The sequence below is a fragment of the Nycticebus coucang genome, chromosome 9 (assembly GCF_027406575.1).
Source record: "Nycticebus coucang isolate mNycCou1 chromosome 9, mNycCou1.pri, whole genome shotgun sequence".
NCBI lineage: Eukaryota > Metazoa > Chordata > Mammalia > Primates > Lorisidae > Nycticebus > Nycticebus coucang.
Genome location: NC_069788.1, coordinates 57,389,695 through 57,414,856, shown reverse-complemented (window position 1 = coordinate 57,414,856; position 25,162 = coordinate 57,389,695). Strand labels below are relative to the sequence as shown.

The window sequence follows — 25,162 nt, the reverse complement described above, 5'->3', positions numbered from 1 at the left end:
CGATAGATGTAAATAAAATCGGATAGATATTAACTCTTTAAAATAAACTTTAGAAGATAGCTTAAAGTCTCCTTTTCTCTATGTTTCAGCTAATGCTCAAAGCTTTGCTATAATGCTGTATTGGAAGCAATGAGGCTGGAATACACACTCTTATTTTCCATTTTCTTTTCTTGTTTCAGAGCTTTCACCATGTCCTTTTAATAACCCTGGACTTGAAGTGTTTTAATTAAGGACTTCATTGTTAGAGTATAACAACATAAATCTAAGATCTCCCTGTGATAATCATGCTTTGTTTATGGTTTTACAACAACCTTGTCTTTTATTCTGTTGGTACAGTCATTGTATCTTAGAGTTTCTTTTGAAAATGCCAAAAAATCCCAGTGACAGCATCTAAACCCACTTTAACCTTCCCTTCCCTGCCCTACCCGGCACTTCTCTGCCCCGCCCCCCACCTCCTTTTCTTTCTTTTTTGGCAAAGTGATATATCTCTGAAAAACTCTACTTAATTCAGTACTTGGATCTCTTAAGTACATTTACTGTTTTAAAATTTCCTATTTATTTAGATCAAATTAAGAGTGACAATGTTGAAAATAAGACAGAAAATAATTTTATAAAATAATTTTTATCCTTCTCCACCAAGAACACTATATGTGTTTTCCTCACATTAGGAAGTGGGGATAATTTGATACCTTTTACTTTATTTTAGAAAGAGGTTGTACTTTGTTTTGTAAGGAAGTAATAAGAAAAGTAAGGAATACTAACTGCTCAGTACCCAAAGTCTTTTTCATTGAAGTAAAAGGTTAATGAAATCCCCCTCTCTTCTTGTAACTCTGAAATTCAGCCTCAAAGTCATAAAGTGGGCAGAGCAAGTAGGAGCCTACAGCAGGGAGAAGGAGGAGCCATAGTCGTCCAGAGAAGTGTGTTAGATCCGAGAGGGTGTGTAGGCATTGATGAGGGGCAGCTAGGCAAGAGGTGTCAGAGCCTTGGTGGGGAGAGGAGGATGTTCCCATGTGACAACAGTCTGCATGGAGTTTGGGAGCTCAAGTCAGGTGAAGAGGGTCACTGTCGGTATAGTGGGCCGAAATACGGAGCCCAAAGAGATTTGTCTCAGCGCCAATGCCTGGTGCCAAATTCTGCATTGATTTCCCAGGGCTGCCATAACTAATTCAATTAAACTTGGTGACTTAATTCAGTAGGAATTTATTCTTTCAGTAGGAAATTATTCTTTCACAACCAGAAGGCCAAAATCATGGTATGGACAGGGTTGGTTGCTTTGGGAGATTCTAAGGAAGAAACTGTCCCCTGCTTTTCTCCTACCTTCTGGGTGGGTGTCAGCAATGCTTGGCCTTCCTTGGCTTGTAGACACCACTCCAATCTCTGCCTCTTTTCCACATTCTGTTCTCCCCCTGTGTCTCTGTGTTATGCTCTTTCCTGAGTTCTATATGAATAAGGATGCTTGTGGTTGGATTTAGAGCCCACCCTAATCCAGGATGATCTTCTCTTGAGCTCCCCTTACTTTAAGTACATCTGCAAAATCCCTTATACCAATTAAGGTCACATTCTGAGATTTGGAGTAGACATGGATTTTGATGTGCCACTGTTCAGCACACTATAACTACCATGACCACAGGTGACTCTTCATGTGGAGTCAGGGATCAAGAAGAAGGGCATTCTGGAGAGGAGTGGCTTTTTTCTTGGGGAGTCAAAGCCCATGAAGGATAAGGAGAGTGTCCATTGAGGAGGTGGCCCAGCACAGGGTGTCAGACCCTAAGTGGGGTGAGGAGGAGTGATATAAAAGTGGTTACATATGGGACAGTGCCTGTGGCTCAGTGAGTAGGGCACCAGCCCCATATACCAAGGACGGAGGGTTTAAACCTGACCCTAGCTAAACTGCAACAACAACAAAAAAATAGCCAGGCTTTGGGGCAGGCACCTGTAGTCTGAGCTACCTGCAAGGCTGAGGCAAGAGAATTGCCTAAGCCTAAGAGCTGGAGGTTGCTGTCAGCTGTGATACCACAGCATTCTACTTAGGATGACAAAGTGAGACTGTATCTCTAAAAAAAAAAAAATGGTTACATATGGTGGACGAATCAAATAGGCCAGTATATTGAGGTTAATAGAAGCCAAGATTCTGGCAGAGAAAGAAGTTATAAGGGAAGGAGAAACTATTATAATTAAAGGTAATGGTTTGAACTCATTATTTTTGATAACTATAATTAGATACAGTGACGCCCAAAGAGGTAAAGTGTGAGGGTGCATGTATGCCTAGCTCTGTCCACTGACATGGCCTAAGAACAAGACCACTGCAGTCACAATGGGCACACTTTGTACCCATATCTCGGTTTCTAAATATCTTCACAAAAGAGAAAGAGCTTTTTGGATAAATGGCCAACTTCTGGAATTTGTACAGAGGAATTACCATATGAAGCATTTTTGTGCCATTTTATGTAAGGAAGTGCTCGATGAATGATGGTAACATGTCAAAAGGGCCCAGAGGTCACCTTATAGTAGCTCTCAAAAGAAGGCTAAATGGGGGACTAATTTGAACATCAAAATTAATGATAGTAATGCATTATAACCCACTAAAAATACAGAGCCATAATCCACAATGATGAAAGCAAATAGGCGAGTCAATAAAAATTTGGTGAAGAATGAGATATTTACATACTTTCAAATATCTCCTCACAAAATACTTGCTAATCACAAAGGGGAAAATGAGTAACTTTTGAGTGGAGAAACATACACCACTTTACCCAACTGATCTAAGTGATCCAAGTGAATATAGTCAGTGATAGCATAAATCAAAATTGTCTGTCACCTGGTAGAATGCAATGAGAAACATCTGTGATGTTCCTGCCACAGATGCATAACCTGAATCTAATCATAAGGAAGCACCTTAAACCAAAACTGAAGCATATTTTACAAAATAATTGAACTGTAATTTTTAGAAGTATCAAAGTTATGAAATTGAAGGAAAGACTAATAAACTCTTCCAGACTGAATGCCTCTAGAGCTTGGTTCTCAACCTTCCTAATGCCTCCTAATGCTGTGACCCTTTAATACAGTTCCTCATGTTGTGGTGACCCCAACCATAAAATTATTTTCATTGCTACTTCATAACTGTAATTTTGCTACCGTTATGAATAGTAATGTAAATATCTGATATGCAGGATGTATTTTCATTGTTACAAAGGGGTCGCGACCCACAGGTTGAGAACCGCTTCTCTAGAGAGACATGATGAGTAATTCCAATGTGTGTTTCAGAAAAGGACCCCTAATTTTGACAATTGAATAGGTTCTGAAGTTTAGACTCAAAAATTATGAGTTCAAGAATAGGCTTTGAAGGCTCTCAACATTATCAATTGCTTAAGAAATGACTGGAGCAGAGAAAGCACTTCTTCATTTTAGCTGTGATGATAAGGATGATGACGAAGTTGATGACTACCACAATGATGACAATGATGACTAAAAAAATCACGTGAGAAATATACTTTGCAACTATTGACTCAGTATCCTGGAATTCTGGAAGAAGAATGTTCTTGATTCAGAACTGGAAAATTCTGATTCTGAGACTGTTTCCTTTAGGTCTAATCAAATTAAATTTGAGAGGTACATGCAAGTAAGTTATATTCCTTTTAGACAACAGAGAAAAATCATGTTGCCAGGTAACTCAACACTTGGGACCCAGTTAAATTATTTTCATGAAAGTGAAAAAATTTAGTTTTCTTCCAATAACCAAAGAAGAGGAATGAATATGAGAATGGGAGGTTGAATTGTCCCAACATTGGAGTGTTGGGAACGATTCATTTAAGTGTGGATCTGGAAGAGATAGCAGTGAGAGTGCCAAGATATTTTTATAATGCCAGTTGGAAGACTGATCCCTCCTTCTGCTGTTTGAGGGAAAGATAAATCCCAGTATAGTATTTGTATCCCTGTGTTGATACTTGCTCATGTTTCCCAAAATTTAGAGTTCCAAATGTACCATCATTTGTATTTAAGGAGGTCTGATGGGTATCCTCACTTACTAATGTTACAGTAATATCCCTGTGGAATCTACAAATATATCCATAGGCCTTAGTTTCAGCAATCCCAACATAGCATAATACAGCCTCAACCAAGAGGTATGCAGAGAAAGTATTTGTAGTTCCATAGCAGCCACAGAGCCTTTGTTTGAAAACTATCTCATATAGTCTCAAACTGTCAGTCAGTGCAGATATGACTCTTTTAACACATAATCTTCAACATGCTTGATTATCTGATTTTTCCAGAGTCCCTCATATAAAGAAATAGTACATTATTGGTACAATCATGATGGTGAGAAAGTTGGTGTTTGTGGAGGAGCAATGCAGAAACAGAGAGTAAGTCAGAGCTAGCTGCCTGACAGATGGGAAGAAAAGATGAAAATCCAGACACAGAAGTACTTTGTTCCACACATGGAAAGGGAAGAGTAATTAAAAAAATACTAGACTAAGCTTCTTTTTTTGTGTGTGTTTTTTGGCTAGGGCTGGGTTTGAACCCACCACCTCCGGCATATGGGACCGGCACCCTACTCCTTGAGCCACAGGCGCCACCCTAGACTAAGCTTCTTAAGACTTGAGTTCTAGTCTTATTAGCTGCGACAAGCTTTGAGGGAGTTACAAAATTAATTTCTCTCTTTTTACATCTATAAAATGGGAACAGTGATAACTTACCTTGTTGTTTCACAACATTGAATTGGGAATAATTTTATAATAAAAGAGTATTTTAGGCTGGATACAGTGGCTCATGCCTATAATTCTAGCACTCTTGGAGGCCAAAGAAGAAGAATCACTTGAAGCCAGGAGTTCAAGACCTGCCAGAGGAAGAGCATGACCATGTCTCTACAGAAAGTTGAAAATTAGCTGCGTGTTATGGCAGGCACCTGTAATCCCAGGTACTTGGGAGGCTGAGGCAGGAGGGTTGCTTGAGCCCAGGAGTTTGAGGTGCCATGAGCTATTATGATACCACTATACTATAGCCTGGGCAAAATCCTGTCTCAAAAAAAATTTTTTTTGTACTTTATGTTTCTACACAAATGTAAGGTTTCAGTCACATGTTTATAATGTGGATTATTCTTTAAATGACTTTAAAATATGCTCATCTCTGCGTAAGCCTGCAGAGAGGTATATTAAAAAATTTCTGAAGAATTTCCATTGAAAGTCATCAACATAGAAGATAGAAATTATGATAAATAATTTAAGTGAAAATAATTTAAAGTGGTAAAATAATGTATGTGATATATCCCAGAGAAGTGAAAATTCACTTAGCCGATTGTTTAGTATTTTGGTTGTGACAGAAATCTAACGGTACATAAAGGACATACCTCAGAAGTATGGTTCAGTATTCAAAAATATGAATATGTTGGGACTCATATTTCATTTAAATTGTCTTCATCCCCAAGCAATCTGTTTGCACCTGGGGCAAAAATGACTGTTCGTGAAAGGTGGATCCCTACTTTTTATTAAGGGATGTTTTTTATTAAGGGTCACTTCAAGTCATTTTAGAAAAGCATAAAAGCTATTTCAGGCACACAGGGGATTTATATTTCCTTTCCCTAATTTGTGACAAGAGGAACACTGAGCTGGGGTATAGAATAATGTCCTATAATGTGAGGGTTGGTGGAGTATGGCAATTGGGCTAAATCTGGTCTTTAGCGTGTTTTGTAAATAAAGTTTTATAGTAACACAACCATACCCATTCCTTATATATTGTGGCTGCTTTTGGTCTACAGGGGCAGATGAATAGCTGTGACAGAGATCACAGAGCTCACAGTATGTGAAATATTTACTCCCTGGCCCTTTACAGAAAGTTTATAGATCCCTGCTCTAGGGGAATGTGTGTTTCCTGCCTCAGCAATAAACTTCTTGGATTTGTTTTCTTATCTTTACAATGTTGGTTGCAGAGTAGATGATTCCTAGACCCCCTTTTTGAATGCTACCATTTATTCTGAGAAAGCTCTATGCTCTGTTCCTTATGCTGCTCAGTGCACAATTTAACACAGAATTTCTCTCTCTCTTCTGCTAAACTCATGTAAAAATCCTGTTAAACCTCAGGAGTCTCCAAAGTCATTGTCCAAAATTAAGAGGAGCTGGTTTCAAAGTTAACCTTTATGCCATGCACACTATGGTTGAAAAGAACATCTCTTTTATGCATTTTGTGTGCTGGAACATCCACACAGGTTCTTAGGTAGAAAGGAAAGAGTCTTCCACAGCTCATATTAGCCATATCTAGGTCAGAAGCTCTTCTTTATCAGGGAGGATAATGACATAAAGGTGCGAGATGAGATGGTAGGCAAGAGATATGATGAAGAATCATAGAATGTGAGAACTAGAAAAAGACCTGTAATGTTTAATCACCCAATTATTTTTTTTTATTTAATTAGAAAAATGATTACTAGTCAGCTTTCACATTCTTTATTGACTCTTCTGGCAATACCTTTATGTTGGCTTTTAATATCTCATACAATAGATTTTAAAAATCTCAGATGATAAAATTCTGGGCAGTGCCGGTGGCTCAGTGGCTAGGGCGCTGGCCCCATATACCAAGGGTGGTGGGTTCAAACCCGGCCCCAGCCAAACTGCAACAAAAAATAGCTGGGCATTGTGGCAGGTGCCTGTAATCCCAGCTACTCGGGAGGCTGAGGCAAGAGAATCACCTAAGCCCAGGAGTTGGAAGTTGCTGTGAGCTGTAATGCCATGGCACTCAACCAAGGGCCATAAAGTGACACTCTGTGTCTACAAAAAAAAAAAAAACTCAGATGATAAAATTCTAAAAATAAAGTTAAAACATATTAAATAAGCACAAAATCCAGAATCAGCATTCTCTTCTTCACTTTTCCACTCTTTTATTGGTTGTTGCTTCCAGTTTCTCAATCCAGCTAGGCTGTTCTTTGCTTTTTATTACTTGTTTACCAATCACGTTTGCCATTTGTAGCATTTGTAGTAATGGAATCCTTGTCTATGTGTTCATGACCTTGTATGTCTAATTAAGTAGAAAAAGGATAGTGACTGGGCAGCACCTGTGGTTCAACAGAATAAGGTGCCAGCCCCATATGCTGGAGGTGGTGGGTTCAAACCCAGCCCCAGCCAAAAACTGCAAAAAAAAAAAAAGAAAAGAAAAAGGATAGTGGCACCTCAGCAGGGGACTGCACTTCCTATGCTGTACCTTTTGTGTTAGTGCAGGGTGGGTGAGTGGCTTTCAAATATCAATACTTAGCACATTTCCCAATTGCCAGCCTTTTGGAAAGGGCTATACATTTGCGCTAAGATATCAACATTTCTGCCTTACTGTAGAACCAATTTAAAGTAGATGTAAGTGTTGGTCAGTTTGGCATAACACGATGTACCCACACAATTACTTAACTGATGAAACTTGGAGCTTGAATGTAGACATTTTATACCATTTTAAGTATACCCTAGGCCTTAAAAGTGTACATATCCTCTGTCTTCCACAACCTGGGAACAAAAATAAATATTTTTACAAGAAAGGAAGTATGCCATAATAAGTATTGACTTAATAAAGAAAGACGAGGAATGGTTTCTATAGGCCAAGAGAAAATGGGGCTTCAGATATATTAATATTTGTAACAGAGGAGTGTTATGAATGTAAAAAGCAGCCTGACCAAAAACAAAGCAAAACAAAACAAAACCCCACAAAACTAAATTTATGTCATTCCAACACTAACTATATATAGATGTAATTTTATTTATTTTTAGAGTTATATTGCATGAAGTTTTTTGTTTTTTTGAGACAGAGGCTCACTCTCTTGCCCCAGGTTTGAGTGCTTCCTGTCCTGGGTTCAAATGATCCTCTTGCCTCAGCCTCCCCAGTTGCTGGGACTAAAAGGTACTTGTGATATCACCTGGCTGATTTTTTTGTTTTTAGTAGAGACAGGGTCTCACTAATTTTTCTTGGCTTTTTTTTTTTTTTTTTCCTCCAGTAAAGATGGGGGTTTTGCTCTTGCTTAGGCTGGTCTTGAACTCTTGAGCTTAAAATATCCCCCCGCCTAGGCCTCCCAGAGTGCTGGGATTATAGGTGTGAGCCACAATGCTAGGCCTTGCCTGATGGTTTTAACCTTTAATTTGATGACTGTAATAGTTATAAATAAGGCAAAGGTGAAAGCCAGAAGCAAATGAAAAATAAGTGTGAAATCTCTAAAAGGTATGAATCTCAGCACAACAGCTCAGGTGAACAAGAAACGTAACTTATTTTTATACATTTAAGCCTGATTAACTTATAAACTTGCGATTGCATGGTGCTCCAATACCTTCTCAGGGCCTGCCATTCTCTCAACATCTGAATTTGTTCACCAACAAAGAAGCTCTTGGAACCCCATCATTTGGAGTTTTTATGGAGGTTCCACTAGGTAGATGTGATTGATTGAATCACTGGCCATTAGTGATGGACTCAATCGGATGTCCTCTTTCCTCTCTGCAAGTGGGGAGTTGAGGGAGTGGGGCTAAGTTCCAACAATCACGTGGCTGGCTCTTTCTGCAAAAAGTCCCATCCTGAAGCTATCAAGGGTCCACCAAGAGACACCTCTGTCACATGAACTTGGGTGTGACTGAATAACAAAAGATGTTTCTCTTAGGCCCATCGCTTAGGAAACTCCAAGGGTTTTGGATGTTCTTATGCTGGGAGCTGGGGAAAAAAGTATTTATTATAGTCAAATGAAATCTCAAAGAGCCCGTCAGAATAGCCCATGGATCAATGTGGTGTGGAATGAATGGAAGGGTCTCCGTGTGATCAAAAGTGGCTGGAAAACACCCACGAAGGATTCTGAGCTGAAGAAGCTAAAGAGCACGTGGGAGACCCAGTGCGAAAGAAGGCATCCCGGTCTCCACCAGCATTGACGCATGCCCATCTAGACAGAGGCCAGTATGGCCACACGGAGCCGTGGAAGACCAGACTCTCTCCCGGCCCCTGAAACATAGGTGTGATGGGTGTCAGGCCATGCTACTCCAAGATAGTTTAAGCTGAAGGAATTTGAGAGAACAGCAGAAGCAGGAAGGTTACTCTTATCTTCCCTTTGCCTTTTCCCCGTGTAACAGGCCATAAAATCTAGGAGTTTCTTTGCCCTGAAGTAGGGTCTCTCCAAGACCCTCATTGGAGAGACACCTCCCTATTCCAAGAAGAAAGGAAAATCCTTTTCTCCAAAGACACAAGGACGCAGAGAATCTGACAAACAGGGCTTGCTAAGTTCCCCCCAGTTTCTTGTCTTTGGATTATACCCCTTTTCTCTTCCAATTACACTTCTGCATGATAAGTTCTTCTTCAAACCCAGCATAAACATACACAGCCTTCCCCAATTGGTTGGGTCTTTATTTCCTTATGAAGGCTCCATGTCATATAAAATTTAAATGATTTTGTCTGCTTTTCTCTACTCACCTGTCTTTTGTTATGGGGGCCTCACTATAAACCATACTATTATTTAGGGCAGGATAATATTTTGAAATATTAGTTTATTATATAGGGTGGACATGAGGTTAGTGTGCAATTTAAGATAGTTTAACATAGCAAATTGCACACGAACTTTATGTCCACCCTGTATATTCATCACCCATGAACCTGGTGATGGGTGAAGAAGAGATATTTCCTTTTCCCACAAGTGCAAAAGGGAGAGGGAGCAATCCTTGACCTCAATGAAATTATAGCCCAGAGATAAGAGACTCAATAGTGAAATTAGGTTTAAATGTAGAGAAATACAATCCTTTTTCATTTGAGAGCTCCCAGATACCCACATTTAACTAGCTGTTTTTCAGAAGTTCACAGAGCTTAAATACCCCCATTTCCCCTCCTGCCTCCCTCCTCTGTGTGGGGAAACTATGTCTAGTTTGGGAGTGAGGCCCTGGCTCTCCTTATTGAGCCTACGCTCAAGACTATGGAGACTATTGCTTATTATTATTATTATTATTTTTCCATTTCTTCTTGAGAAGTAGGCTTTTTAAAATAAGAATTGACTCCATTTATTTTTTTCCTTTAGGCTTCTGCTGGCATATGCCTTCTCTACAGCAATGCATAAAAAATGTTTTAGCTGAATAAATGGGGCAAAGATAAGAGAGAATAAGCTAATATTTCAAAATATTATTCTACCATAAATAAAAGTACGGTTGGTTTATGCGACCACAGTGGGGGCAGGAGTTACAGGGTAATTGAAATGCCACCTTATTCACGACTGCCAGCTCCCTTGGCTTTTCTGATGGCTGCAGAGTAGTGACACAAAGGCAGAATCAGCTGAAGGGATAAAAATCCTGTTGTCTTACTGGGCAGTTATAGGGCTGTCTGAAATTAGACTCAGTTCTTTGGTGAAAGAGCCTACTCATTCTTAATGTCCAGAAAAAAATTGTGAATATGTGGATGTTGTTGTATTAGTTTACGATGAGTTGATTACTGGGCCCAGTGGAATGATGGAGAGAGAGATGGGTATTGACCAGGGAGTGGACATCTCATTTCAAGTTCTGGTTCTTTTGCTAATGGAGGTTTTAATTCTGTATTTAGTATTTGCCTTCTTTATATCACATCCTAAAATTTATAATAAAGGAGTAGATTGATTTTCAAGGCATGTTTCAGCTTTCTTCTGAGTCAAATATAATTAGTATACCTATCAGGCAAGTGTGGAGTATAAGGAAAAATAAAGATCTGGATCCTGAAAATGTAGAGAATTCAGGTTGCTGGGGGATATCTTGGGGTCCCTAGAACCCCAATGCATGGAAGAGTGGAGAGGTTAAATGGATGCTCTTTGGCAAATAAACAATCCTCATTTAGCATTTTTCTTAAAGCTAAACACAGGCACATTTTTCTCTTTACCCCAGTCAGGCTTCCTTGTTCATTTGTCCTATATTTATGTTATATGTTTATATGTTTATGAGTATCCAAGCCCACATGCAATCATGACCTGTTCCAACCTTCAAGGGGCTCACTCTGGGTTGCCAAGAATCAAATTAAGTGGAGCCAGCTAAATCTTTCCACCATTTCCCTTTCATTTGGACTCCTGAGAGAATCAGAGCTGTTTGATTTGGTATCTATTTTCCATACAAACTCTGCCCCGTCAGGACTGTGGTTTTGCTGCTTTAGGTCCATATTAGAAAGTGCCCACATAGATTTATAGAAAATCCATGAAAGAAGCTCTGGTCCCTTAAAGAGTTGTATTTGTATTATATGGCCCTTTTTCTTTAAAGAGGGCAGTTTAATAGAAATTACTTAGGCGTTTGAAATGATAGCTTTAAAATGTGGGGCTGGGAAGAATAAGAACACTTGACCTCTCTCTGCAAAACCGAATTGCTCTTTGGGTTTAAAGTTTTGACAAAGAGAGTGAAAGGGAGAAAGGATGGGAATATGTCCTGATTTGGTAACCAGTATCCATGGAAAGGCCAGCACCTATCATGTCATCTTCCCACTCCATATTTCTGTTTTAAGGAATTGAGAGGAAGGGGCTGTGAGGCTGCCGGCAGGTAGTTTTGGTGGCATGTTAATGGGTGCTCAATAATGTGTGTAGTCTGAGTGGTGGAGCTTAATTAGCTTCAGTAAACCTGAAATGTACCGAATAGCTCCCATGTGGCTGGTGCTGTGCTGCCGGCTGAAGTGGTTAAAAGTGAGAGCTGTTGAAACTTAGAGATGAAAAGAAACTTGGAGAGACTGGTTTCCTGCCAGCCACAGCTATTAACATCAAGGAACCTGTTTGTTATTTTCTTTTGACCATGTAGTCCATGGAAATATTTGGTTTATTCAACCAAATTTATTAGTGGGATTTTTTTATATCAAAGAGAGTAATTCTAGCAATCAGGGCTTCTGGCCAGCATAAAATAACCAAGTTCCATGCTGAACACATTAATTTCAGTCACAAATTAAGACATTTGATGTTAATTCTGCTGTGTTGTCTCCTGCCTTTTCAGAGGTGAAGTAGATTCGTGTGGCATCCGTTTACACTGGTCACGAGTGTGTTCTTTCAGGCTGCCAACCCCGTCAGCCCCTCATTTCAGATAGGCAGTGGGCTAAGGTGCAATGATCACTATATTTAGATTCAAAAGTCCAGGGTCTGAGTTCTGATACAGCTATTCTAGCTGGTGAGCCTCAGTTTTCTCATCTGCTAAAGGGACATGATAATTATCCCACTGTCATTCCAGTTGTTTTAAGTGGCAAATGAGGTGGTGTCCATGCCAGCTTCTTATAAGCAACAGAAGCTATTGTGTGGTGAGCCCGTGCTATGGGCTGAATTTGGTTTCCCAAAATGCATATCTTGAAGTGCAAAACCTGGTAGCTCAGAACGTATTTGGAGAGAGGGCCGTGAGAGAGGTGGTTAAGTTAGAATGAGGTCGTTTGGGTGGAACCTAGTCCCATACGACTGGTATCTTTACAAGAAGAGGGAATTTGTGACAGACATACTCAGACAGAAGCTCATGAGAAGACACAGGGAGAATGTGGCTGCCAACGAGCCAAGGAGAGGGGGCCTTAGAAGAAACCAGTCCCATTGATACCTTTATCATGGACATCTAGTGTCTAGAACTGTGAGAGAATTTATTTCTGCTGGTTAAGCCACCCAGTCTGTGGCACATTTTAGTAGTATGATTTTAGACGAACAGCGTTGAAAGCCAACGCACCCAAACGATTTGTGGCATGTGCCTTTGAAGTGTTTTCACTCTTCTAAGGCCTGATAAGATGCACACGTGGAAAATAAAATAGTATATATCCAAGTGCCTGAGTTAGTAATTATTATAATCGGTACCGTAACATTTAGGAACCTTCTACCCCAGGTTTTCACATTCCATCTTGGTGGCTTTTCCCAAGCTTAGTTTTGTCACTCAATGCTAGACTGATGTGTTTGTCTTTCAGTATTTGATTTCGTGCACTAAACTAGGAAGGAGGTGGATAAATGGCTGTGCTCAAGGAACCAGTCCAGCTTATTTTAAATTATATTACAAAAATTTAATCCTCATAAAAATAGAAATCATTATTGGTTCTATTTTTCAGGTGAGAAAAGTTAAGGTCAAAGAGATGAAAGCTAGTCAGTGGAGGGAGGGACAGGTATTCCACAACCTGTTCTGTCTAAAACTAAATCCTTGTTCTTTCCAGAAGGCAGTGTTTTCAACCATTTTTATCTCATGGCACACACACCTGAACCTATAGTTACACTTCTGTGGCACACTTAAATTATGTTGATAAAAAAAAAAAAGAAGGGTGGCGCCTGTGGCTGAACAGAGTAGGGCACCAGCCCCATATGCTGGAGGTGGTGGGTTCAAACCCAGCCCTGGCCAAAAACTGCAAAAAAAAAAAAAAAGAAAAAAGAATAAAAAAAGAATATACTTACTGTGCTTTGAATTTCTTTCAAAAATTATCTAGTTAATAATCTTGAAAATTTTTCATGGCACACCTAAGATCCTCTCATAGCACACTGGTTGAAAATCACTGCACTAGAGTGATGGGTTTTGTCTGGATTCTAACTTTGTGACAAGGCAGTACAGTCTGCTCAGGAATACATACAATGGAAGAGGCATAGAGAAGGCCAATTAAAATGGCCTTTTGGATTTGTGAATCTGAACTAGTTTCAAACGACTTTCACATCAGCAGCTCCTCCTCTGACATAGAGAGTGGAGGCCGGCAGCGAGCCTGACTACCTTAATGCACCAGCTTGCAGAGAAATTTCATTTACTCCAAAGCATGTGAAGTGTGGGAAAGGCTGGCCTGCCCGGCATCAGTACAGCCCCACCTAACACCTCCTGCAGAAGGACTTGAGGGCCCTCTGGCTTGCGGTCAGTTGCCTTGTGTACCAACTTTCCACTGTGGAGTCCAGTCTTGGTCTTGCCATCCTATTATCTTCCAATCTGAGTTTTTATCCTTAGTCCTTATTCTTGCTAACGGTATCACCTCTCTTGCTTTTATAGTCTAGAAACCTTGGTAGTGTTATTACTTCTCTCTTCTTCCCCCCCTTGCTCTTTCACATTCTATTTCCTTTCTGCAAAATCTACCAAGGCTTGACTGGTTTTCATTTTGGGTGCTGTATCATAGAGTTGCAATGAACTTTGCCTGGGGCTTCCATTGCATTCTCCTCAGTCTACATTCTCCCTGGCAAAGGTTTAGGCAGCTCTGTCCATGTGAACGATTAGATTTCAGCTCACTATTCTGTACACAGACTGGGTTTCCAAATCTGTGCCCTAGACCTGCCTATCCAACTCAACACAAGCATCAATTGCCTATCTGATCTCAACTCCTCCATGAAGCTCCCCGGGGTTATCCAGAAATAGCCTCTCCTCTCTATTTCCATTCCATTATTGCTTTTAACACTCTTAAAGCATAGATTGTATCCTGGCCTTTATTTAGCATAAAGAAAAAAATTCAGTGATAAATTTTAAAACTTATGTCTGTGTTTGATAAATATAAAAAAAAAACCTCATTATTTCCTTCACAATATACTATATATTGTGATTGAAAACTAATTTTTGGAGTATTCTTTTTTAGAACATGCACGCCCCTTTCCAGACTCTAATGTCTTTTCTTATACTCCACACCCTTTCCAAGTGCCCCCTATGGAAGTTGTCTTTGGGTGGTGGAGATCTGTGCCTGCTACCTCTCTCTTTTCTCCTTTGTATCAATAAGTGTTTATTTTGAGATTACAAGAGGAAAAAAACTAGATAATGCTTAGAAAATGCAGCACTTTTAAAAGCTACATGAGAAATATGGCCAAGCAAATGAGTTGAAATGTCAAGAACTTACAGACACCCCCAGTTCACAGTGGTGAAATGAGCAGATAGGAGTGAAGAGCAAAGAAGGTGATACCTGGCAGGGGCAGAGCTGCCAGGCAGGTTTCTGTCTACGCAGTGGTTTTTATTTTGGCAAAGTGCAGAGGTCTAACAAAGTGGCGGCTCATTTGTCCTGTAAACAGAATTGCCAGACTGGCTTTGCAAGGCTGGGCTCAGCAGGGGGCCCACCTCCTCAGTCTGAGGCAGCCACATCACGTCTGAATCTTAGCAGAATGGAAACCCCAAACCCCATTCCTCCTGTTGATTTCTTTCTGTCAAATTCACATGAAGGATTTCTATTGGTAAAAGCAGACTGCAGGGTTCAAGACCTGGTGCTGGAATCAAATCCACCATTCATTTCTTTGGGTAGATTAAGGATAAATCAACAGAGAAATAACTGAAATGGGTGGAAGCTGTGCATTTTCAATGTCATATTAAAAATGAAAATGTTTAGAAGAGAAAGTAGATAAGTCATTAACTAGGGTAGGGAGAGGGACTGGGAAATGGCAAAAGGTACCTTTAGGGTGATTAGAAAGTTTTTGAATGATGATGGTTGTACAGTTCTGTAACTGTACTATAATTTATTGAATTGTATAATTTAAACATATAAATTTTAGTGTATTTAATGTATACCTTGACAACACTGTTTAAAAGTTGGCTTCCTCCTAGTGTAGAATGAAATGAATAAGGGAAAATGTGTCTCATTTGGGGGTATTTCTTCACAGTGCGTCTGAAGTTAGGCAGGTAGAATCCAGCACCAATTTGGATGCCCACCCTTGCAAGATGACGCCCAGGACAATCACTCGGATATCGTCCCTGACAGGCCAGTGTTCAGTCAGTAACAGCAGGCATCAGAAGATGATGCCATTCCCTGCCGTTAGTATGATTATATTAACTTGGGTTTTTAATTTTCTTTCTTGCTGTGTTTTTTTAGCCCTCCCTTCTTAGCCAGTAAAGCATGAACATCTGTATATTTCAGCTGCCTTTTCAGAAGGCAATAAAAAGGATGTGTTCAATTTCTCTCTTCCGGATCTTTTGGATCATCAACACACCTGATCAGCTTAAGTGAACACAAACCTGAAACAACACTGAAAGGATCATAAAAAAACTGTAATATGTGTCTGCTACGGACTGCCCCTCCCCCTCATTTATATGTTGATGTGATTGTATCCGGAGATGGTGTCTTCTGGAGGTAATTTTAAATGAGGTCATGAGGGTGGGGCCCTAAGCCAGTGGGACTTTAACTTCATAAGGAGAGGAAGAGAGACCTCTCACTGCCCACACCATAGAGGACACAGGAAGAAGGCCCAGAGCTTTTCCTAGGAACCTAGGATGACAGATCACCTCGCTCATGGACTGGCAACCTCCAAAACTGAAGGGAAATAAATTTTGTCATGTTTGCTACTGTTTCAGATGTAAGGACAGGATTGTTTTCCTTTTGTAACTCCTCTTGTGCCAACTTCTCCTGGGTTTTTCTAATCCATATAACAATAGGAAGATAGGTTGCTCAGAGCAGAAAGTATGTATATAGTATACTGCTGTATCTGTTGCAGTGTGAGAGCTGCTTCCTTCCTCTGTGTCTTTCCTGAAATGTCTTCATTCCCGTATGTCTTCATCCATTTTTCTGTACAGCTTAACTAGTATTTCTCACCAGAGTGAACTTGTAATTTATATTTTAAACTGAGACAATTTTGAGAGTAAAAATAGGCACATGTTAATTATGACTCCAGAATCATAGGCCTAAACTGACATTGACTTACATAAATAGTGATGAATGGTTATCCTATTTCCAGCTAAAACTTTACACTTTATCTTCTTTAGGAATCCATAACGTGTCATAACTCACTTTTGTTTCCACACGATCATGCTAATTTGCAAAAAGTGCCTGAGAGGTTGATGAGGTGTGCAGAACTCTGGCAGGCCTATCGGGTTGAGGAGACTAAAATCAAATATCTTCAGGTCCTTCAATATAGAGGGCCGTAGGAAGGATCCCAAGTTTTTCCTTAGAACCTCAAACAAGTTACATAATAAAAAGAGAAGTGAAAAGAAAATAAAAGAGCATCCACAACTTAAACCCAGATTCAAATAAGCAAAATACCTGATCAAATGAAAATCATCTGTTTCTAACTTATCAAAAATAAAATTAAACTCGAATCTAGGGAAATATCATCCAAAGTTTTAAATTATATCTTTGGATTTTTTTTTTTGCATGCTTAGATGTAATCACAAATAATCAGGCACCCTAGAGGACTAGATAAATTGAACAAAAATGATGATAAACAATAAAAATAATCCTGCAAGTCATCTAGATATTAAAGTTGTCAGATATGGACTTTAAAATATTTCTGATTAATATAGTCAAAAAAATTACATGCTAAAATGAAGAACCAGCATGAAGTAAAAAATATTTTTATATTACATTATGTGAAATTAGGCATTTGGTAGAGTATTTCTATTCTTTAAGCAAAGCAAAACAGAGGATTGATGAACAGGAGGCCAAGTCCATATAAAATGACTATATTAAAGCAGAGAGAGGAGAGAGGGGAAAATATAGAAGGTAATCTGAAGAGATATATGAAACAGATATATTTGAAGAAATACTGGCCAAGAATATTCAAACTTAACAAAAGTATCCAAATCACAGTTTTAAGATACAGTTTGTAGATACTCTTGTATGAATTCCAAGCAAGAGTATCTACATCTAGGAGAAAACACACCTAGGTACCTCAGAGTCAATTTTTTTTTTTAAGCAAAAAGAAAATTGAAAAACAGTGCAGTAAAAAGTTAAAACATTAAAAGGAGCAATAGTGGGCTAATCCCAGGGCAATGGTGTTCACAATTAGTTGTTCACAACCAGTTACAGATTCCTTTGTTCCTTTTCCACTCCCACCGCTTCACTTGACTAGCCTTTAAAAAAAAAAAAGAAAGAAAAGGAGCAATAGTCATACTGATTAATAACTTTACAGAAGAAATTATCTTCCAACCCAGATTTAATACCCATTGAAAATATACTTCAAAGGTAAAAGCAAAATGAAAACACTCAGACAAAAAAGAGGTATGAACATTTTACCATCACAGATTCAAGGCAAGCATTCTGAATTCTTCCTATAGGATGTTGGTTTTGGAGGAAGCACTGAGGGGCAGAAGGGAAAGTAAAGTATAAAAAATGGAATAATAAAATAATATAAAAATAAAAGTATTAATTAATCCAAAAGAAGGCAGGAATGTAGGTAGTGGAGCACATAATATATAAACATAAATGACAAAATGATAGATTTAACCAAATGTATTAATAATTAAATATAAATAGATTAAATTCTCCTATGATAAAAGATTGTCATGTTAAAATAAAACAATAAGATTTGATTATATGCTGTTTACAGGGAAAAAGTTAATGTTCTGCTTATTAAGGCTAATGACAACTTATCTTTCTTTATGAAAACACTTTTTGATGCTAACTTATGTCAGACATTTTATTTTCTGGAAAAAAAATCAATCGTTCAGTATATTTAAATGTCTGACAATGCTGAAAAAATTCAGTTTTTTAATTAATATGCTTTTAACTCTAGTCAGGCTTATCTATAGATGAAGTATAATGTGTTCTAATCAGTGATGCTTGATATATTGTTAAAGCTAACATATATAAATATATATAACATGCTCATGTGTATTTCATTTTATAGCTGTGTTGATTTCTCAGTAAATAGGCTGACTTAGCTTTACTATAGTAACAAAAAGGAAGTCCTTGATGAACCCCAGTTCTGTTGTCTGACAGCTCTCAGTTCATAGTTTTTTGGGATGTCCTTCCTTTTCCACCATCTTCCTTGGGTGTATCTGAAAGGAACCTTGAAAAATAGGTCCTCCTTGGACATATTTAGTACAGATTTATCAGCACACTATTTCATGGTAGAAATTTGGAAGCCCGCAAAGATCATTTAGGTTTTGATTTGTCACAGTCTTTCCTTTACTCCTGGTTGGTGGCACTTTTGCTGGCACAATTCTACATCCATAGATTGAACCAACAACTGATCGAAACGATTTTCTTTGAAAGCGTGTACTGAACATGTATAGACTTTTTTCTTGTCATTGTTCCCTAAACAATACAGCATAACAACTATTTACATAGCACTTACATTCTGCTAAATATTATAAGTAATCTAGAGATGATTGAACGTGTATAGTAAGATTTATGTAGGTTATATGCAAGTACTACATCATTTTACATAAGGGATGCAGATTTTGGTATCTGTGGGGGTCACGGACCAATTCCCTTTGGGTACTGAGGGATGACTGTATCATCTGCCAAAACTTTATTGGCGTCCAAACAGCTCTAAGTGCTGAGAGCTGTACCCACAATTATTTTTGAGATACACCTCTTACTTACATTTGAGTTCACTAACCTCTTAGATAAGCCATGTTCACTTCTCTTTATCCTGAATGTGATTTTTTTCTTAACTAAAACGTTTTCTATGGGCAATTTCAAACCATCCTCAGTGTTTAAGAAGGTGATGACCATACTAAAGATTTGCTTTAGTTCCTTGAGATCTGTTCTGTAGCCCAGCATCTCCCAATATTTTCCTTTACTGGTTATAGATGAAAAATGACCTGTGTCTTTCACCTTGTTAGAATGTAAGTTTCTGGATTCTGTCTCTACACTTTCATCTCAGGATTCACTCTATATACTTTCATCCAAATTCTACTGAGTTTCTCTTACTCTTGTAATACCTTGTCAAAGGCGGCTAAAAATAACAACACAGGCATCCTAGCAAAATTCTTGCTTTGTAAAAGCCACAAATCCAAAGGTACATTGGCTCACTGCCATGCTATCAGAGGTAACATTTTTCAAATATGGCATCACTCAGAAACTTAGGTCATCATTTTCTCAGCCTCCAAGGATAGTTCCCTCATCACCTACCATCTGGCTTTGAGGCCAATGGCTCATATTTTGTTTTTGTTAAGTCATCACCCTACTTTTAGTACCAATTGCCTGTCTCTGGTTCAAATTTTTGTATTTTCAGAGTTGCTTCAGTGGCAGCAACCGTAAAATTCCATTAACTTACAACAACACACATTTGTTTTTCTGCTCTCATATTTTGGCAGCTAGCATATTGGTAGCCCTGCTCCCCAGGTCTTCATGTTTTTCTTTTTCTTTCTTTCTTTCTTTCTTTTTTTGGTCTTCTCACAAACATGTATTGCAAGTACCACAGAAACCCATAACCACACATACAACACGGGCTGGTTTTCAGCCTAAAGAGAGTGGGAGCAAGAGGGGTGAGTACTGGAGATCTGGGCAGTCCATGGCGGTCAGTCCCCCGGGTGCCCTCACGGTCCCTGGAGGAAGACTTCTGAAGACCGGGGCTGCAGCTCCAGGCACAAAGGCCCCTCTCCGGGCCCCGGGTCCTTTACTCCTTCTCTTCTGTCTCCTTGGTGTATTTGTACTGTGAATGTTTGACTTTGTCACTTTCAAAGCCGGCTGTGACTCTGGCCTTTAGCAAGGAGCCTGGTACAGAGTGGCCCACACAGAGCACCTCCCAGGTTATGGCCGAAGCCCGGGAGCTGGAGCAGTGAGCGGGCAGGCCCGGCTTTCTTAAGCACCCTTTGCCCCAATTTCAGTTGGTGCTCCGCTGTGGATACAAACTTGCTTTTCACAACCCCTGGATCACATCTACACCCCTGGGTGCTGACATCGAAGTGGCACCCACCTGGGAACGGACTATGCAAATCCCTAATGTGAAGAAAGATCCCCTCTGTGGCTTCACAGGTCAGGGCTCTGGGCAGGGCACCTACACCTCTCTTTGCCTCCGAATTTTCTGGAATTAGATTGCCTTGTTTCTGTCATTTCAGGGTTCCAGAGGAGCGAACCAATGGAGGAAGACTGGCATGGGAGCAAGCTGGGTGTTTGAAGAGCCCCAGGCTAATCGCAGAGCATCCAGGCCCTGGGACCCCCATCTGCTGCTTAGAGCCGCTCGGAACAGGAGCCCCGGCATCTCACATCTAGATAACTGCCTGTAAGCTGACGGAACTCCAAACTGGCGATGACACAGTCACTTGTGGAGAGCCGTGTTGTCCCCAAAGAACTGGACAGCTGCCCTTGCACCCCTGACGATGGATGAGAAGCAGCAAGGGCAGCAGGTGGCCGGGCAGGCCAGGGGGTCATGGCCGCGAATGCAGCGAGCGGGCCCTGCTGGGGCTGAGGGCCGGGTAGGGCTCCGCACACCTCGGCCCGCAACCCCCTCCTCTGCCTCCTGCAGCCTCGCCCCTTGGACTCCCAGATGGAATCTGGGTTTGCCGCCCATCCGGTGGTGAAGGCAGCAGGTCTTCACATTCTAAGCTGCAGATCCGAGGAGCTGCTGGTGTAATGTTTAGTCAACGCTGCATAACGCTTCATCAACGAATGCCCACATACACGACAGAGGTCCCGTAAGATTATAGCCGAGCTGAAAAATTCCTGTCGCCTAGCCACCTCCTAGCGGTCATAGTGTTGTAATGCAACACATTGCTCAAGTGGCGGTGGTGTAAACAAACCCACCGCGCTGCCAGCCCTCCCCGAGTCTAGCGCATAATACTTGCTAGTGCTAAGAAACCACTGTTTATGTATTTACTACTGTTCTTTTAGAGTGTACTCCTACTTACAAAAAGTGTTAACTGTAAAACAGCCTCGGGTAGGTCTTTTGGGAGGTATTTCAGATGAGTGCATTGTTACCACAGGAGACGACCGCTCCATGAGTGTGGTGGGTCCTGAAGACCTTCAGGTGGACACGTGGGGAGGGTAGAAGACAGTGATATTGGGGATCCTGACCCTCCGTAGGCCCAAGCTAATAATGTCTGTGTTTGTGTCTTAGCTTTTAACAAAAATGTATAAAAAGAAAATAAATAAATAATAGGTAAGGGCAAAGTACCTTACAGAATAAGGATATTGAGAAAGAAAACATTTTGTACAGTTGTAAAATGTGTTTGTGTTTTAAGGTATGTTAATTCAAAAAGTCAAAAAGTTTAAACAAATTAAAAAGTTATAGTAAGCTAAGGTAAACTTATTATTGAAGAAAAAAATTTTAAATACATTTTGTGTAGCATAAGTGTTCACTGTTTATAAAGTCTACAGTGGCCTAAAGCAATTCCCTATGGTTCCATTCACTCCCACTCACTGGCTGACTCACCCAGAACGATTTGCTGCTATCATGTGGTCTTAGTTATATGTATGCATTGTATTTATGAACTATGTATGAGACATAGTGATAAGCCTTTTCTTGACCTTAGTAAGCAGCTCTGACACGTAACTCTTTCTCTTCCTATTTACAGACAAGAATATAAAGAGGCAGAATAATTATGCAACTTGTCCAAAGTCACAGATCCCTGCTGTTGCCCATTATAATACATTTGTTTTCTCCACTTTCCATTTTCATGTAACACAGAAATTCTATTAATATCATCATCCATCCCCTATTTGGCTATTGCAGGAATGGGGACTTGCCACCTCAAGAAGTAGTTTATACTAGAAAAACATTTAATGGGTATTTAATCATTACTCATTTAATTAATTAGGCTCCAGTAGAATTTTTTTCCAGTTGCTTTTACTTTTATCTTAGGGAACTAAATGAATAGAAAATATCCAAATAGGTCTTGTTACAGACAGTAGAAACCATCTTCTAATTTTTATCTTTCCCAATCTAAAAATAAGTTAGTGTTTCAGCAATTCCTTTAGTAACACGCAGATTTTCATCATCTTGGTTACCTTTCTGTGGGACGGCCATTACTCTTTTGCATGAAACAAGAAGCTACAATGAAACATGGGAATGTTGATGCTAGATTTGCAAGCAATGATAGTGGCTGTTCAAAGGATGTATCTCAGAACATGAGAATACTTGCTATTCCAGGAAATCTGGTTCCTGCCTTTCTCTTGTCTGAATTGTTATATTAATGAATTTGCAATATTTTGGCTGAAGAACCAATTCTGTTGTCTTTAAGGAGGGAACAGTGTCTGTCCCTAATATTTTTGTGGAATTGTAGCCTAAAGTCACCACCATCACCCCAAAGACTTAAAAAACATAAAAGTTGAGTAATGGGTTTCTCTGGCCTGCTTTGGTAAATTTATGTGCTCACATAGCACATTAATTGCTTAGGTTTAACTCAAGACAAATACTTGAATGTTTATTTTGACACTTGTATTTGTGAAATTTCAAAGCTGATCTCAACCTTAAAAAACCAACTTCTCGGCATCTCCTCCAGATAGCAAATGCATAGCAAATACTATTGACTTCAATTGTTCTATAAAATGTCAACTCAGCTTTTCTTTCACTCATAGGAGCTATTAAAAGATTTTATTTAAAAACCCTAAACTTGGTAATGAATGCTAAATTCTTCTCTTACCATTAGGTAGGTCACTTCCTAGCAGTCACATTTTAAAAGAATCTGCCATTGAAAAAGTCTATGTATTTGTCTTGTACTATGTAACAAGTAGGTCAGCGTAAAAACGTTCTAACATAATTATACTGATAAAGAATACCTTGTTGTAAATGAGCTGTGTTTGGAAAATGGAAGTTATTAATCTGTATTTCCTAGCACTGAGTCTAGTACAATGTGTATCTTAGTCCTATGCAGATTTGCATGACAGAAATAAAGCTCAGAAAATCCACAACTGCTTCCTGCTGTTTGATCTCTGATCTTTTTGTGTATTTTATTGTTGAATTTTGGGAGCCAATCTTTTTTTTTTTTTTATTAAATCATAGCTGCGTACATTGATATAAGGGAGCCAATCTTGAACTTGTTTAGAAATCAAGAAATCCTTAAACAATGGGATTCACCTGGAAGTCACGTTAAACCACACCATGCTGGGCACCACTCCCAGAGTTTCTGGGGTAGCAGCCCAATAATTTGTGTTTCTAAAAGTTCCCAGATGATGCCAAAGCTGCTTTCCAGGGGACCACATGTTTAGAACCACTGGAGTGAAGGAGGTTTTACATGGATCCATTCTGTTGAGGAACTGAGGCCTCCTCCAGGCACTCAACAATGTGACTCTCAGCACAGAGTGGTTAATGCGCTTAGAGAGTCCCCTCTGAGCTAGAATACTGAACAGTACTAAACAGTACTAAACAAAAATAAATTTCAACAACTGTTAACTTCGTAGTGAGGGTGGGATTGCAGAAGATTCAATTTGGCATAGGCAGAACGAAGGACCGTTGGACTGAATGGAGTCATTCTTCAGCCTTTTAAAAATGTACTGTATGTTGCAATAATGTGCACTCTTTTGACCAATTTTTTTTAATTGAATTTAGTGTTTCATTTATGTTAATATTGTTTGATATACAGCATTTTTTAACTCTATCATTCAAAAAATGATGAATTTTTTCCAACAGAAAACCAACATTCTTAGTTTCCTTGGTATCCTGCAAGATCTCTTTTTTGACCAAATTTTTGAGAAAAAAAGTAAGGATGCACATTATACATGGATAGTACTAATTCTGTATCTATATGAATGTTTTTAATTCTTTTATTTATGCTTATGCATTACAAAAAGCAATAACGATATACATATGTACAATAATACCCCGGAATACAATAATTGGTTTTGTCAAATTTGCAACAAACTTGCAATGAAAGCATTTTTGGGCACCAAAGAGCAACATATTTCTCTTTGTGCACTTTAGGCGGGAGCTAGCAATCTAGCTGATATTTTGACAAAAATTATTGGACAATCCCTTGGAAAATGTCAAAATGGGTTGTGTACATGGCAAGTTTTAAGGTTTGAAGTGGAATTAAAAAATTCAAATGAAAGATTTTTTTCCCTAAAGTTTGTGCCAAAAATGTGGGCAAAATGTGGTATTTTCTAATTTTAATTTCTAGTTAGTGATTGATGTTACAAAAAGTTTGAGGGAGTACAGATTATATGTGCAGGTTTATTCATAACTTTCACATTTTCAAAATGTCCATAGTGACTTTTTAAAAATTAAGACGGCATTTTAGGATATTTTCTAATAACCAGAAAACATGTTACTATATCACTATACTCAAAAGAGCTGAATTAAGGCTCATACCTCATTATCTGAATTAACAGTTTCATATTTTATTTGTCATTAACAATAAGAGAATGCATAGTGTTGTGATACTTTAGTTCAAAGAAATGTTTATTTAAACAATATATATTTATGGATATATTTATTCAATTTTAAATGTCTGATATTAAATTACTAAATGAGCTTTGTTTAGTTATGATTTCCCAGTAATCATTTTCCATTCTCTTATTTTCATTTTTTTGTGTATTATTCCTTAATATAGAATAGTGGGTTTATTTTAAAGGTAATGTGAAAATCCATGTCTTTATCAATAAGCAAGTTTTATCATTTATATTCATTATTATTACTGGTAGGTTCAATCTTTCTTTTGCTATCTTGAATTTATCACATTTTTTATTTGTT

The 25,162-nt window shown here is 39.0% G+C and overlaps 1 long non-coding RNA gene across 1 annotated transcript in view; it reads left to right on the top strand.

The window, feature by feature from the left end:
- The window catches only part of LOC128593958 (uncharacterized), a 53,213-nt gene extending 29,828 nt beyond the window's left edge, over positions 1-23,385 (top strand). The window contains exon 2 of the long non-coding RNA XR_008382429.1: positions 20,595-23,385. This is a non-coding gene — a long non-coding RNA (uncharacterized LOC128593958). The remainder of the gene's footprint in view (positions 1-20,594) is intronic.
- The last annotated feature ends 1,777 nt before the right edge of the window (positions 23,386-25,162 follow it).